At 46.3% G+C, this 16,061-nt stretch overlaps 1 protein-coding gene across 2 annotated transcripts in view; it reads left to right on the top strand.

Moving 5' to 3' along the window:
• The first annotated feature begins 967 nt into the window (after positions 1-967).
• Positions 968-16,061, top strand: part of Smim14 (small integral membrane protein 14) — a 49,269-nt gene continuing 34,175 nt past the window's right edge. The window contains exon 1 of one of the 2 annotated variants that reach the window (XM_059275914.1): positions 968-1,186. The gene's annotated coding sequence lies outside the window, so the exon portion shown is untranslated. Of the gene's footprint in view, positions 1,187-2,135; positions 2,246-16,061 lie in introns of those variants that run through there. The other variant, XM_059275915.1, reaches the window with a different exon arrangement.

Genomic DNA, 16,061 nt, shown 5'->3' with positions numbered 1-16,061 from the left:
AGACTTTAGGCTCTCAGAATATTTTTTCTTGTGTTTACTCATCATAATACTCTTAAGTTTTGTCCAGAGTTCCTTGACGTCGTTGGATACACCCACAGAATTAGAGCTTCCTTAAACTGCTTGCAGAGATGTCTTGCTTACCAGCCTCCACACTTCTATTCGCTCATGTCTCTATTTGCTGATGAAACCTTTGTTTCTTACACAGGTGTGAATTTCTTTGCATTTCTGAAATAGCTTCCTAGCCTCCCTAGCCCAAAGAAGGAAGCGCGGCTACCCTCCCTTGGCCTCAGCCCCTTTCTCTCCACAGCTGGGTTCCTCTCACTTTTTATAAAAATCGAGACAGATTCTATACGGCACCGGCTGGACTCGAATTCACCCCCACCACACACACACACTCCCACCGCCCCCCAGGGTTTCTCTGTGTGGCCCCGACTGTCCTGGAACTCGCTCTGTAGAAGGCCAGCCTGCCACACCTCGCTTTTGACACCTCTCTTTTTAAGGTTCACGTTGCACTTCATTTAGGTCTGCTTTTCCGGTCCCAAACCGTTTGGGAACGTCATCAGGATCACTCCAACCACCACGGCTGACTCGCTTCGGTCATCTTCGGGTTCCGATTTCCACGAGGGCCACCAGCTCTGCAGGGAGACCGGGTCTCTCCGCCGACACCCATCCATTCACGCGCACCTCCCCCGAAGCACGACTGCACAGGGCGGCTGGCCCGAAGCCCATCCATTCCCTCGGCCAACGGATACCCACGTCGGACCACACGGAGGCGACGACGACGACGACGACGTGGGACAATGCCACGGGCCCCGGCGCCCGACCATCCCAGCGGGGCGGCCCCACCCCTCCCTCCCGGCCGGAACCTCCTCCTCCTCCGCGCTCGGCGCGCCCACGCACGTCAGCGCCCCAGCGACGGGAGCCGCCGCCCCCCCCCTCTGACGCCGGCGGCCGGCGCGGCGGGCGCATGCGCGGTGGGCGGGGTCACGGGCGGCTCGGGGCGCTGCCATCTGTTGCGCCGCCCTCGGGAGCCGGCAGATCCGGGTCTCGTGGCTAGGAGTGACGTGGTCTGTGGAATCCAAACAGAGGGGGAGGAGGAGGCCGGCGGCCAGCAGCAGCGGCAGCGACAGCGGCGTCCGGAACGCTCCCGGCTGCCACCCTCCCCGCCCGCCGCTTGTTTGGGCGGGTGAGTGTCTCCCCCTCTGGCCCACCGCCCTCCTCGGCGACCCGTCTTCGTCGCGTCGCCGCTTCTGTGCCCGCGCGCTCCCGGGGACCGCTGCGGCAGAGAGGGCAGCCCCGGCTGGGCGCTGCACCCAGGGGTGCCCGCGGCCGCCGGCTGGGCAGCCTGCAGCCGGGCTGGACAAGCAGTCACTTGGAGGGCCTGCTTAGGCAGCGTGGGCGTGCAGGGGATTGGGGGGACAGTCGCCCCGAAAGCCGGGCGGTGGCGTTTGCCTGGTGGGTCCGATGAAGTCACCCGGACGCGGCCCTTTGTTGCGATGTGTGTGATAGCTGCCATCCTGAAAGCCAGAGCTCTTTTCTTTTTCTTTCTTTCTTTTTTTTTTTTAAAGCCTCCATTGTGTTGCGGATTTAAAAGATTCCCCTTCTCTGTTGGTTCTGTATGGGGAGCCGGGGCTGAAAACCAGCAGGTAGCAGCCCCGTTATTGGAAGGAATGCAGGGTGATGATAGCCTGGCGATGGTTTTGAGATCCGTGTCGCTGCTTAAAGCCGAAGTTTTCCGAAGTGGCTGTTTAAACGTTAGGGTTTTGGCCAAGATAATACTTGCTAACCGTAGAGAGGCGGCAGGATGTTTTTAGTTGCCCCAGTTGGAAAGGCTGAGAATGTGGCCTTAATGGAATGCCTCGGGTTTGCATCTGGAGCGGCGGGTGAGCTCCAGGAAGCATTTATACCTGCATTTGTAGAAGAGACCCTGCGGTTTTTGTGCTGTCCTGTCAAAAACTGCTAGCAGAAATTCGTACAAGAATTTGGAAAAGCCTACAGTTTCTCAAGTGTTTAGTCTGGAGACGCTTAGGAGGCATTCTCGCTGCCCTGTGTCTGATGTGGAGGTTGGGGGAAGCAGCTGCGTGCTCCTGCTTCAGGTGACTCACTGCTCACGCAGATTCCTTTAGTGTAGTCGCCCACCCTCTGCCCTCCGTACTCAGACCAGAAACCAAACTCGGGTGTCCCAACGTGGTTTAAAAGGAGGCATCTTCTCCTCTCCAAGATCCTTAATTGAAGTGTTTCTGTGGTAAGCAGCAGGAAAGAACGACAGAAAATGTGAGACTGATTTTCTCCATCAAATATGGGAAGAATTCTTAGGGACTTAGATTCCTTCTTTGAAGGGTGTGCCCTTGGGCAGTAACTGACCTGTTAGCAAATGTTAGGTCATGGATTTTTTTTCCTTTCCTTCTACCATACTTGAAATCCCGTTGATATAGATAGACAAAGGAAATTTTTTTTGCACTTCCCCCTTTTTAGCTTAAAAAAAAAAAAAAACCCTTTTTACTATCCTAAAACAATATTTTTGCTTGTACAAAATGTTCTTTTGATGATTGGAGAAAATGTTGATAGAAGTACATGAGGAGAAAAAAAAAATAATCCTGCCACTCAACTTGCCAGGGGTTGTTAGTTTATATCCTTCCAGATATTTTTGCATTTGTTTTATAAAAATATGATATCATACTGCATTTTTTTTTTCTCGAGACAGGGTTTCACTGTGTAGCCCTGGCTGTTCTAGAACTCACTCTGTATGTAGATAGGCTGGCCTCTGTCTCTCCAGTGCTGGGATTAAAGGTATGCGCCATCATTGCCCGGCTGCATTTGTTTTTTTAGAAATAAATTTGATTTCTTTTTATTTAATGTGTATGGGTATTTTGCCTGTATGTGTGTCTGTGCACCTGTGCATTCCTGAGTGCTCCAGGGAGGTGTTGAATTCCTAGGATTGAAGTTACCGTGCAGGTGCTGGGAACCGAACCCAGGTCCTCTGCAAGAGCAGCTAATGCTATAACTCTGGAGCTATTTCTCCCATGCATTTGATTTTTTTGCTGTGGGCTTAAAATGCTTACTGGCACTTTTTCTTTCTTTCTTTTTCGAGACAGGGTTTCTCTGTGTAGTTTTGGTGCCTGTCCTGGAACTCGCTCTGTAGACCAGGCTGACTTGGAACTCAGAGATCTACCTGCTTCTGCCTCCTGAGTGCTGGGATTAAAGGGGTACAATACCACCACCTGGCTAGTGTGTATTTTTTTTTTTTTTTAAGATCTGCTGCCACCACCCAGCAACAATAGCTATTCATGCCCTAATTTCGAAAGTTTTTCTCCCGTGTCTCTTGGGTGATATTGTGAGATTTAAGAGATCAATAGACATTATATGACGTGTGAGGCTTAGATTGTTAAATTCTCAAGGCAGCAAGTGCAATGTGGAATTTGAGAAAAGTCTTATTTAGTAGTTCCAGTCAGGTAAATTTAGGTATAATCCTTAGTTACACCATCCTCCAAATGAAGAGTAGCAGTTATCACCCCAGCCATGAGGCCCTGGAGGGATTTACTTTACTTAGGGCACTTAATGTACTTTATTAGCATTGGGGTATGTGCCATTTATTTGGTACAGCATTTTTGTTGTTTGTTTTTTAACCACTGACACTAAAGGAGAATACCCTCTTCAGCCCAGCTTCAAAGGCTAAGTACCATGAAGTATCCTAAATCTGCTAATACCAGTTTGGGCTGATGTCTCATAAGCTTTCCTAAGACCTATAAATCTCAATTGTCACTCATTATCTCCTGAGTAATTAATCCCAGATGCTTAGTACCCTCTGTCTTGGTTCTTTTCTCTTTAAATTTTACAAGTCTTTTCTCACAAAATTTTGACATTTGTGAAATGTGCCCTTGAGAGTGTGTGTGTGTGTGTGTGTGTGTGTGTGTGTGTGTGTGTGCCACAGGAAGACGGTACTGGACTCCCTAGTGCTGTAGTTGGAGGGGTTTTGAGTTTGCTTAGGAGCTAATGCCAGATAAGGACTAGGAACCAAACGGGGGTCCTTCAGACAAGTAGCAAGTGCTCTTAATGAGCCATCTCTCCAGCCCCTATAGTTAAAAGAATTACAGCACTCAGTATGCATTCTTTCCCCATCCCTGGGCTGCCATCCTTGCTAGGCTATCACCATCTCTTTCCTGCTCAACTGAAGTCACTTCCTGGCCTCTCTCCAACTTTGGCTGCTTATTGTGCATTTCTCCCATCACAACCTAAGAGATCCTCTAAAATGCAGATTAGATTGTCACACACACACACACACTCACACTCACACACTCACACTCACACCCGCACATGCACGCACGATCTTGAAAATCTCCCTCCCATTCAGAGTAAAACCCTAGCCTGGTGCAGTATACACCTTTAACCCAGCACTCTCGGAGGCAGAGGCAGGTGGATGTCTTGAGCTGGAGGCCAGCCTGGTATCAGGCGTGCTAGGCACTTCCTGCGCGCTCGCCTTTGCCTTCGTCTCTGACCATACTTGTGTGTCTGTGTTCTCCTCAGTCCTGTACTCTGGAGTCTGACCACATCAGTATATTCCTGCTTTCTGTTCCTTTTTGTGGTGTCTGTCTGATGCCCCTATTTGTGCTGTGTTAAGATCTTTGTTCTTCTGTATCCCAAGGCTTCAGTATTCTCCCAGTGTGCTCTGGCCAGTTCATTTCTGTCATTCAGGTTGCAGTTCAGATGTTGGCTTTTCAAAGAAATTACCCCACTTCTCTATTTTTTATTTTATTCACAGCATTTACCACTACAGGGATTGCCTTAATTTTTCTGCTTCAAACTGGATGGCGGTGGCTCATGCCATTAATCCCAGCACTCGGGAGGCAGAGGCAGGCGGATCTCTGTGAGTTGGAGGCCAGCCTGGTCTACAGAGTGAGATCCAGGACACCCAGGGCTACACATAGAAACCCTGTCTTGGGGAAAAATTCTGCATATGTTGACAGTTCTTGAGAATGGTATAATAGGAACTCTGTGACTGATGGTTGAATGAACTTGGGGACATATCCGTGCTCCTCTTTAGGCCTTTTCTTTCTCAGAAGACTAATGTCCAGCAGCTTCCTGTAGGACAGTTTTAATTCTGTTTACTAATCCTTGGTGATTGGGTCAGAGAACACACCCTCATTCTATTTTAGACCTATGGAACCTTGGAGAGGTGGGTTCCCAGAATCTATATTCTCCCCTAATCCACTTTTTTTTTTTTCTTTTTTGGTCTTTCAAGACAAGAGTTTCTCTGTAGTTTTGAAGCCCGTCCTGGAACTTACTCTGTAGACCAGGCTGGCCTTGAACTCACAGATCCATCTGTCTCTGCCTCCCCAGTGCTGGGATTAAAGGTGTGCACCACCATCGCCTGGCCTCAATTCACTTTTTAAAAAAAAAATTATTTATTTACTTTTATTTTATGTGCACTGGTGTTTTTTCTGCATGTATGTCTGTGTGAAGGTGTTAGATCTTGGAGTTACAGACAGCTGCCATGTGAGTGCTGGGAATTGAACCTGGGTCCTCTGGGTTCAAAAAGTCAGTGCTCTTTACCACTGAGCCTCTCTCCAGCCCCCCAGTTCACTTTTTTGTGGTGCTGCACATTGAACCCCGGCCTTTGTGTGTGGTGGGTATGCACCCTGCCCCTGAATTGCACCCCTTGGCTATAACTTTCTGTTGTGTTTTGTGGAGGGGTTTTATGTTGCCTGAAACTGTCCTGGAGCCCGGCTTGAGCTTCTGACCCTGCTGCTTCCGCCAGGCTTTGGTCTTCCGAGGCGGTGTCTTGGCTCCAGAGCTAGGGCTGGCCTTGGTTGACTAGACATCTTCCTGTCTCTTTCCCCAGAGGTTTCCCCAGTGTAATTACGGACGTGAGCTGCCACACCCAGCTCCAAATTTGCACTTTTAACAAACTCTGGGTGATTTCATTTAACATTAAAGTTTGAGAATGTTCCTTGATTTTTTTTTTTTTTAAATGTCTCTTTTTCTGGAAGATAGTTCTTTTATTCTAGTCCTGATTTAGGGGAACAGAGTATGTTAGATAAGGTTACTGTGCTAAATATTAAGAGTTTTCATGTAGCTGCAGAGCAACCTGGATGTAAGTTTTCCTCCCCACATCTTACAGATGAAGACACTGAGCCACAGAGAATGGTTGAAACCCAATTCTTAAGATATTTTATTTATATTTTATGCATATGGGTGTTTTGGCTGCACACGTATGCACCATGTACATGCAGTGCTCACAGAGGTCAGAAGATGGCACTGGATCCCCTGGACCTGGAATCGTTGTTTACCATGTGAGTGTCAGATCCTCTGCCAGATCAGCCAGTGCTCTCAACTGATGAACCATCTCTCCAACCCTAGGCTTGTGTTTTGGGTTAAGAACAGATAGTATTTTCTTTCGTATTTGCAGTCTACCTGAAAGGTGTTTTTTTTTTTTTTTGAAACATTTTTGTTGCTGTTGTATTTGCCTGAGGTTGCAGAGTTGGGAGACGGTTTTGAGAAACACTCTAAGCATACCTGTATTTCTGGCTACTTAGGATGCTGAGATAGGAAGACCATTTGAAACTAACATGGGCAGCATAGTGAGGCCTTGTTTCTAACAAAACAGCAGCAGCAACAATAAAAAAAAAACAAAACCCTAAACCCTTACAGGTATTCTTGCTTTGCTCTGAGAGCCTACCAGGCTAGCTCAAAGTAAGTTGGGAGCAGTTTTTCTTCCTTATGTATTAGTTGGTATTCTTCCCACAAAAAGATATCCTTGTTGATAGGTCATTTATCTCTACATCTGCTGATGTGAGTGTCTTCTCTTTGGACTGCCTTAGGATAAGCATAAACTCCAGAGAGTTCTCAGCACAAGACCCTTTGCCAGTGAGGGCGAGAAGTTGCATGTGACTTCCTGTGTTCATGTCTAAGACTGCAGCACAAACAAGGATTAGTGTTCTAAGTCTTTTGTCTAATGCTAGCCTTGCTCTTTTTTTTTCTTTTCTTTTTTTTTTTTTTTTTTTTTTGTTTGTTTTTCGAGACAGGGTTTCTCTGTGTAGCTTTGCGCCTTTCCTGGGACTCACTTGGTAGCCCAGGCTGGCCTCGAACTCACAGAGATCCGCCTGGCTCTGCCTCCCGAGTGCTGGGATTAAAGGCGTGCGCCACCACCGCCCGGCTTTTTTTTCTTTTCTTTTTCTTTTTCTTTTTTTTTTTTTTTTTTTTTTGTTGTTGTTTGTTTGTTTTTTGAGACAGGGTTTCTCTATGTAGTTTTGGTTCCTGTCCTGGATCTTGCTCTGTAGCCCAGGCTGGCCTCGAACTCACAGAGATTCGCCTGGCTCTGCCTCCCGAGTGCTGGGATTAAAGGCGTCCTCCACCACCACCACCACCACCACCACCACCACCCCCCGGCTAGTCTCGGCTTAGGTCACACATACCGTTTACCAGCTCTGGCCTCACTTAGGGACTGTGGGCTTCTATTAATAGCCATGTATTTCTTCCTCTACCTCGTGTGCTTGTTACTGAACAACTGCTGTGCAGTGGGCAGTAAGGAACGTGGAAAACAACTGCTTCTGTACGCCCCTCAGAAGTACTTGCATTTTCCTTGTCTCTTGTTTTTTTAGTTAATGAGTATGGATGTTTTGCCTGCATGTATGTCTGTGCACCATGTAAGTGCCTGGTGCCTGAGGAGGTCCGAGGAGGGTGTCAGACCCCCTGGAACTGGAGTTACTGATGGCTGTGAGGCACCCTGTGGGTGCTGGGAATGAAAACTGGGTCCTCTGGAAGAGTAGCTGTGCTCTTAACCGCTGAGCCCTCTCTCCAGCGCCTCCTGTTTGTTTTTTGAGAAGGTCTCAATGTAGTCCATCGTAGCCTCCTAACTCCTTCCTTCCCTCTTCTGTCAGTGCTGGGAACTGAACCCAAGGCCTCTTGGAAGCTGTGCAAAGACTCCCATTCAACTACACGCTAGACCCACTAAACATGCTTCCAACTGGCTTTATGCTATAAAGTATTTTGAATAAAATTACTTGACGGTTTCAGTTTATTCTGGGCGTGAAAGTAATTTCCATGCTTATAAATAATACCATGAAGAACCATGTTGAGTTAAACTCTGAAGAATTATAGCACCCTGTTTAATTATAAGATATACCATAGCAGGGTGTGGTGGCACGTCTTCAATCTCAGCACTTAGGTGACAGAGAAAGGCAGATCTCTAAGTTTGAGACCAGCTTGATCTACACAGTGAGTTCCAGCCCAAGCAGAGCTACATAGTTAAGGCTGGAAAAAAAAAAATAGTAGGGCTGGAAAGATGGCTCAGTGGTTCAGCAGTTAAGAGCACTGGCTGTTCTTTCAGAGGTCCTGAGTTCAATTCCAAGCAAGCACGTGGTCGCTCACAACCACCTATAATGGATCTGGTGTCCTCTTTTTTTTTTTTTTTTTTTTTTGAGACAGGGTTTCTTTGTGTAACTTTAGAGCCTGTCCTAGAACTCGCTCTGTAGACCAGACTGGCCTCGAACTCAAAAGATCTGCCTGGCTCTGCCTCCCGAGTGCTGGGGTTAAAGGCGTGTGCTGCCACCACCACCACCACCCGGCTCTGGTCTCTCATGGCAGGTACACATGCAGGCAGAATACCGTATACATAATAAATACATCTTCTAAAGTAATAGTAAATTACATAAATATAAAATAGACCAACCATAGTTAAAACATTTTAATGACTCAAAATTAAGTTAATTGTTAATTGTAATTCAGCAAATCTAGGCAGTAGGCATATACTGGGATGTGCCTAGAAAATCTATGTGAAAGTTTGTATTAGAGCTACCTCTGAAGAGAAGTCTTGACTCTCGATTCATTTTTTTCCTAGAGTAGCAGGATGAGGTATTTGAAATTTTTAAAATTTGAAATATGCATTATTTTAAAATAATCAACTCTAAGAACATGCATATTTTTCTAAATCAACACTCAGTTGTATAGTGGAGCTTATGCACACGTATTTAATATTTTTAATGGCAGTGCTTTTATTTTGGAGAAAGTTTCCCCATGGCTTATTTTCATAGTGGATTTTCATTTCCCCTTTTGCTTTTTTCTTATTGTGGTCAAAACACAGATGTGTCAGCTTTGCTCAAGGGCAGAGCGGAGCCGCTTTCCGCTTGCCTGCGCTTGCTGACAGCATGGCTGGGCCAGAGCTGCTGGACTTCACACCTAACGGTGCTTCTCATAGGGTGTGGGTGCAGCAAGCGTCTTCATGGCGTACATACGCTCCAGAACTCCAGAGGTCAGTGCTTGGCGGGGTGGGGTGGGAGGGTGGGGAAGTGTTGTGCCTTTTGTCTTACATGACATCTGGGGTTTTGTTTGGTTGGTTGATTGGTTCCCTGTATAGCCCTGGCTAGCTTGAAACTCTCTCTGTAGACCAGGCTGTCCTCCAACTCACAGCGATCTGTCAGTATCTGCCCCCACCACTCTCAGCTGTCATTATATTTGATAGCGTCATTAATTCTAACACAGCTACTGAAAGCTACTTTATTAGCCTTTGTATGTGACATATCCACTGTAATTACACATGTCTAGTGTGGATTTTTTTTTTTTTTTTTTTTTTGAGACAGTTTCTCTGTGTAGCCCTGGCTGTCCTGGAACTCACTCTGTAGATCAGGCTGGCCTCAAACTCACAGAGATCCACCTGACTCTCCCTCCCAAGTGCTGGGATTAAAGGGGTGCAATACCATCGCCCAGCTAGTGTAGATTTTTTTTTTTTTTTCCCCGAGACAGGGTTTCTCTGTGTAGCTTTGCGCCTTTCCTGGAACTCACTTGGTAGCCCAGGCTGGCCTCGAACTCACAGAGATCCACCTGGCTCTGCCTCCCGAGTGCTGGGATTAAAGGCGTGCGCCACCACCGCCCGGCAGTGTAGATTTTTTAAAAGATCTGCTGAAATGTTTTCTTTGAAATGTGACTGTTGTTCTATCCCCACTTCCTCTGTGTGTGTGTGTGTGTGTGGCTGAGGACTGGACCTAAGGCTTTATACACTTTGTACACTTGTTGGCAAGTCTGAACTATAGCTTTACTCTGGCCCCCAGAGTAGTAAATATCTCAGAAGAAATTTTAGGAACTATTTCCAGAATTTGAAACTTTAATTATACTGAATATAAAAGAATAGTTAATTTCATTGAAACATTTATCTGGCCATGTATGGTAAAATCTTCCCCTGTACTTTGACCAGGTAGAGAGACTCTTGGAGAATGTACATGAGTAACGTATAGCTGAGAAAAGACAAGATTAGTGGGGCTGCGGGGTAGGTCGTCCTCTTTCTCCCTCCTGTGCAGAAGGGTGATGTCCGTGGTCCCAGGAGAGTGTCACAGTGTGAGGACGCTCACAGCCGAGGGTTGAAGACACCTTCCCTGGAGTTGGCCCTGGCCATTTCAGTTTATAAAGGATCCTAAAAATTCTCACTTGAGCCTTGCACACTCCTTTAAAGTGAATAGTTTCAGTTATCAGTCCTGCTTTATCAATAAACCGAAGGCACAGAGATGAAGTGGTTTATCCCTCTCAGGAATGCTAATAACTTGAGTCCTTAAGACATTTGTGTGCTAATCCCTTAATGATTTGGTAAGTTGTCTAAAGGGATTCCTGGAATGAGTCAGTTATAGGGAAGGATTAATAGTCATTTAGAAAAGACATGCCAGGCGGTGGTGGCACACACCTTGAATCCCAGCAGAGGCAGGCAGGTTTCTGAGAGGTCTAGGCTAGCCTGGGCTACAGAGCTAGTTCCAGGACAGCCAGGGCTACACAGAGAAACCCTGTCTTGACATGTTGAAAATCCAGAATGTTTGTGTTCCTCAAAAAGTGTATGTGAAACCTTGCCTGGCAACATGGTAATGTTAGGATAAAGAACCGGATGTGGTGGCATACAACTGGAATCCCACAATTCATTGTGGACACAGGAGGATCAGCAGCTTGAGCAAGGCTTCCCTCTGTTACCTTGTCAGTTCGAGGGCAGCCTGGGCTACATGAGACCCTATCTTAGCACCTCTTTTCCCACGCCTCGTCCAGACAGGAACTTAGAAGTTGCTGCTTCTGTCTTATGGACATAGGCACTGTGAAGAAGACTTAGCTTCCTGAGTGTGAGCAATTGTCCTTCATAAGCTCAGGCAGTGGTATTTGCTGGAGCAGCTCAGACACACTCAGAGCAAATTGGAAGGAAGCAAGAGCGGAATGCTGCTTCAGCAGATACCTGGATGTGAAGCGGCTGTGCACCTGTCCAGTGCGTAGAAACTGGAGTTTTTAAAGTTCACAGTAGTGAGCATATGTGTTCACAAATGCAACCTGTCAAGATGATCTTTGTGAGGCTGACAAGAAAGCTATTGATAACCCGTATTCTTAGAGAGGACTACTTCCTCCAGTAGTCTTGTACTCAGCCTGTGCAGCATATGGAAAGGAGTGACAAAGACAAGGATGACCAGGTACCTTTCACCCCAAAAGCACTCTGGAAATTATGAGGCTGCCTGTCCCATCAGCAGGCCTCGAGTTCAGAAGGACTACAAGCCTCGTGGTGCTCTCGGGCTCCAGAGGGAGCACATGCTCTGTGGAAGCCTTCCTTTCATAGGTAACAGTAAGTCCTGGTTGGTAGCTGCACATTGCCTGCCACAGGTTTCCGTCTGTAGAACATTCTGCGTCAGGATGAGTCATCTACTCAGTAGGCTTTGAGTAGATGACATCTATTCATTCAGGAGTCAGCCTCATGCATGGCAGGTACTGGACCACTGAACTGCATTCCCAGCCTCATGATACTTAGGTAAGCCTTGGGGTTTCAGATTTATTTATTTTTATTATCATTTATTATTATTATTGCTACTATTTTTTTTTTCTAGACAGGGTTTCTCTGTGTAGCCCTGGCTATCCTGGAACTCTGTAGACCTGGTTGGCCTCCAACTCACAGAGATCTGCCTGCCTCTGCCTCCTGAGCGTTGGGATTAAAGGTATGCAATATCACTGCTAGGCTAAGATTTTTTTTTAATATATAGGAGTTTTATTCATGTTATGTATGCTGTGTTGGTATGTGCATGCGTATGCAGGTGCTCACAGAGGCCAGAACAGGTTGTCAGGTCCTGTGGAAATAAAGTTATGGAGTACCTGATGTGGGTGTTAGGAACTGGACTTGGGTCCTTTGGAAGAGCAGGATGTGTTTAGCTGCTAAGCCATCTCTCCAGATCTTAGACTTTTTTTTTTAATTGTTACATTTTTGGAAGGGGGCCGGGGATGAGCATGAATGCAGTGATGGCCTTTGTGGAGGACAGGATAATTTGAGAAAGTCTGTTCTCGTCCACTGTGTGGGCCGAGGATCACACTCAGATTTGACAGTCAGTCTTGGCAGCAGGTGCTTTACCCACTGAGCCATCTGAGACAGGACTTTAGACTTTTGACTTAATACGGAGTAAGTACTGGGGCTGTGAGAATAGAAGGAGATGCTTTATGTTTGAGAAGGACATGAATTTTGTGAATTTGGGGAGTGGGCGGGGTAGAGTGCTGTGGTGTGAATGTGCCTCCTTCCTTCATACACTGAAGTTTAATCACAAGTGTAATGGAGATGGTTAGATAATGAGCACAGAGAGCCTCCACAGTGTGGCTGGTTTCCTCGTAACAGAGGCCCACGGCTTGACCTTTCTTGCCATTCAATAATGCAGTGAGAACCCACCGTTGATGTCCAGAGAGCAGGCCTCTCCAGACACCAAGTCTGCCATTTACCTGGCCCCCACACACAAACACCATACACATAAATGAAAAATATGTTTTTAAAAAGTTAAGCCTAGTAGAAATGGGCTAGAAGGAAAGTAGTAGTTGGGGTCTGTGGGGTGTGTATGTGTGTGTGTGTGTGTGTGTGTGTGTGTGTGTGTGTGTGTGTGTGTATGTGTATTTTGAGCTTTTTGCTGAGGCTGGACTGGTGAAGTAATTTGTAATACTCATTTGGGCAGTTATTTGTGTGCTGGGATGAAATTACGTTGTGTTAAGTAATTTTAGTAATTCAGCTCTTAGAGGTGGGGGCTGCCCATTGGTTCTTCTGTATTTTCCTGTAAGCTTTTCTGCCTGTTCTTAGGTCCCTAAGGGTTTATTAGCAAAATTGTTTTTAGGAAAGGAGAAATGAGAGGTCTTGAGGCCCTCTTCTGTGTGCTGTGTGGTTTTGGGCAAGCCACTGAAACTCTCGGGACCTTAGTTCCTTCCTTTCTCTTTATTTTAGTGTTTGTTTTCTCCTTTCTTTCTTTCTTTCTTTCTTTCTTTCTTTCTTTCTTTCTTTCTTTCTTCCTTCCTTCCTTCCTTCCTTCCTTCCTTCCTTCCTTCCTTTCTTCCTTTCTTTCTTTCTCTTTTTCTCTCCCCCCCTTTTCTTATTTGAGATAGAGTTTTCTATCTAGCCTTGGCTAACGTGGAACTTCACTATGTAGCCCAGGTTGGTTACCTTGTAGGTATGAGGCACCATGCATAGCTTCTTTCTTTAAACGAGTAGGTAAGGGCCTGAGGGTGCAACTCAGTTAATAGTGTACTTGCCTAGCATCCATAAGGCCCTAGCTTCAATGCCCAGCACTATACAACCAGGGCCTTGTAGTCCATGACTCTAATCCCAATATCCCAACACTTGGGAGGTAGAGGCAAAGGATCAGAAGTTCAGGGCTAGGCCTCTAATTCCAGCATTCAGGAGGCAGAGGCAGGTGGATCTCTGTAAGTTTGAGACTAGCCTGGCCTACATAAAGAGTTCCAAGCCAGCCAAGGCTACATAGTGAGACCCTGTCTTAAAAACAAAAGTGGGGGAGAGTTGCTGTGGTAGGACCACTTGTAAGGCTGCCATTTGCTGACATGGCATTCAGGTATACCTGAAATGTGGTATTCTTCACTCTGAGCCTTGCTACACAGTGCTGCCTGCACAGCCTTCCCAGCCGCCATGCTGTCGTTCCTTACATTCCTAGTCACCATTTGCCTTTGTGCATCTAGATGTTTACTGTCCTTTCCACCTGCTTTCCTCTCTGCCTTTTCAATAATATGTGCTCTGAAAAAGGAGACTTTTGAAGTTTGGGGTCTTTTTTTTTCTTCTAAGACAGGATTTCTCTGTGTAGACCAGGCTGTCCTTGAACTCACGTAGATCCGACTACCTCTGCCTCCCGAGTGTTGGGATTAAAGGCACGTGACACCATCACCCTGCATTTTCGGTCTTTTTAAAATGTAAGAATGTAATACTGGGCTTGGGGGTGCACACCTTTAATCCCAGCTCTCTGGAGGCAGAGGCAGGCAGGTCCCTTGAGTTTGAGGCCAGCCTGGTCTACATAGTGAGTTCCAGGATAGCCCAAAGAGAAGCCCGATCTCGAAAAACAAAACAAAACAAAACAAAAAGTAAGAATATAAGGTTTTTGTTTGTTTGTTTTGTTTTGTTTTGTTTTAAGCTGTGTTTGTCTGTCTGTGTCTAAGTTAGGACAACTTGTGGGAGACAATTCTTCCACAATATGGGTTCTGGGGATTGAATCCTGCTTGTCAGGCTTGATAGCAGATAGCATTTAACTGTTAAACCACCTTGACGACCCAGAGATAATTTTTTTTTCCGCTGACCAGAGTGTTTTGACTACAAAATTTTCTAATTATAATTGGTTGCTATGATAGGAGTCAGGGAGTTTTAACTCCTAGGCAAAAGACTAATTGATATTTTAGGTATATGATGGGTTTATTTCTGCCATAATTGAAATGCTTTTGGTACAGCCTTAGCAGTTTTCAACAGCAGTGGGCAAGCCTCAGCATGGGTCTGTGTCTTTTCCTTGCCTGTTTCCCAGCAGAGATGCTGGCGGTGTTCAGAAGTGTGTCATTAAGTAAGGGGAACCCCAGGGCTAGCTGCCTAATTTTTGTAGCATTCTGAAAGTTGTCTTTGTAAGCCTGAAACAGCTGAATTTGCATAATTGGTCCTATGTCTAATGGAGACTGAGGCCTCTTCTGGCATTCACACTGTGACTTCCTGTCCAAGGTCTGTCATATAGGAGACATTTGAGTGTGATTAAATTGTTTTCATACCTGAACCAGTTTTTCTCTGGAGATAGTGATAGCTTAAGCTGTCCTCAAACTCACTGTGTAGCCAGAGATGATCTTGAACTTCTTTTTTCTGTGTCTGGACGAATGTGAAGGCCAGAGGTCCATGAAGATTATCTTCCTCCATCATAGTTGTGGGTGAGTGGGTGGGTGAGAGTGTGCAAGCAGGTGCCCTCCAGATCTGGAAGAGGCCTTGGGATCCCTGGAGCTGGATTTACAGGCGGTTGCTGTGTAAGCTGCCTGAGGTTGGTGCTGAGAACAGAGGTCAGATCCTCTGCGAGAGCCATCTCCATCCCAGTCTAGCCAGTGTTGTGCAGTGCTGGGAATCAAAACCAGGCCTTGGGAGTGCCAGGCCAGCACTCTTCCAGCTTGTCTGCTTCCCAGCCCAGCCCCACCTCCACCCCTTTTTGAGACAAGGTTCTCATTATGTAGCGCTTGACTGGCCTAGAACTTGCTTGAACACAGAGCTGTTGCTTCTGCTTCTCAAGTGCTGGGATAATAGATTGCGTCTCACCATGTGCTTCTAGCTGGCTTGATGACCCAAGTTTGAACCCCAGAACCTTTGAAAAAATGTTGGATGCAGTGGTACACATCTGTAATCTCAACACTCCTAAGGCAGAATGGGAGTTAAGAGTCAGGAGGATCTCTGACCTAGAGCTAGAGTACAGGGTGTGACATAAACTTAGAGATTCTGCCTCAAAACAAGGTGGGGCTGAATGTAAGCATATTAAGTAGAAACTTCCTGAACAAAAGAGTTTGGTAGTCATGCCTTATACATGATTCTGTGCGATCGTTCTACCACTGAGCTCCAGGTCAGTGCTTTCCGTCATTCTGAATGGCACAGTTCAACCTCACAGCTTCCTTTTCTGTCCCCCTCGAGATGAATGGTCCCTTTGTTTCAGTGTATCCACACTGTATATGCTACTTGCTTGTTAGTCACATAGCCACATCTACATATCAGAACTCGCAGAATGTTAGTGCTTGTGTTCAAGAAAGCTGTATTTAGCTTTAATAACAGGCCTGAATATAAGAGTAATGAT

This window comes from Peromyscus eremicus, chromosome 10, assembly GCF_949786415.1.
Source record: "Peromyscus eremicus chromosome 10, PerEre_H2_v1, whole genome shotgun sequence".
Lineage (NCBI taxonomy): Eukaryota > Metazoa > Chordata > Mammalia > Rodentia > Cricetidae > Peromyscus > Peromyscus eremicus.
Note: the sequence above shows the minus strand (reverse complement) of the source record. Positions and strands in the feature narration are given on the sequence as shown.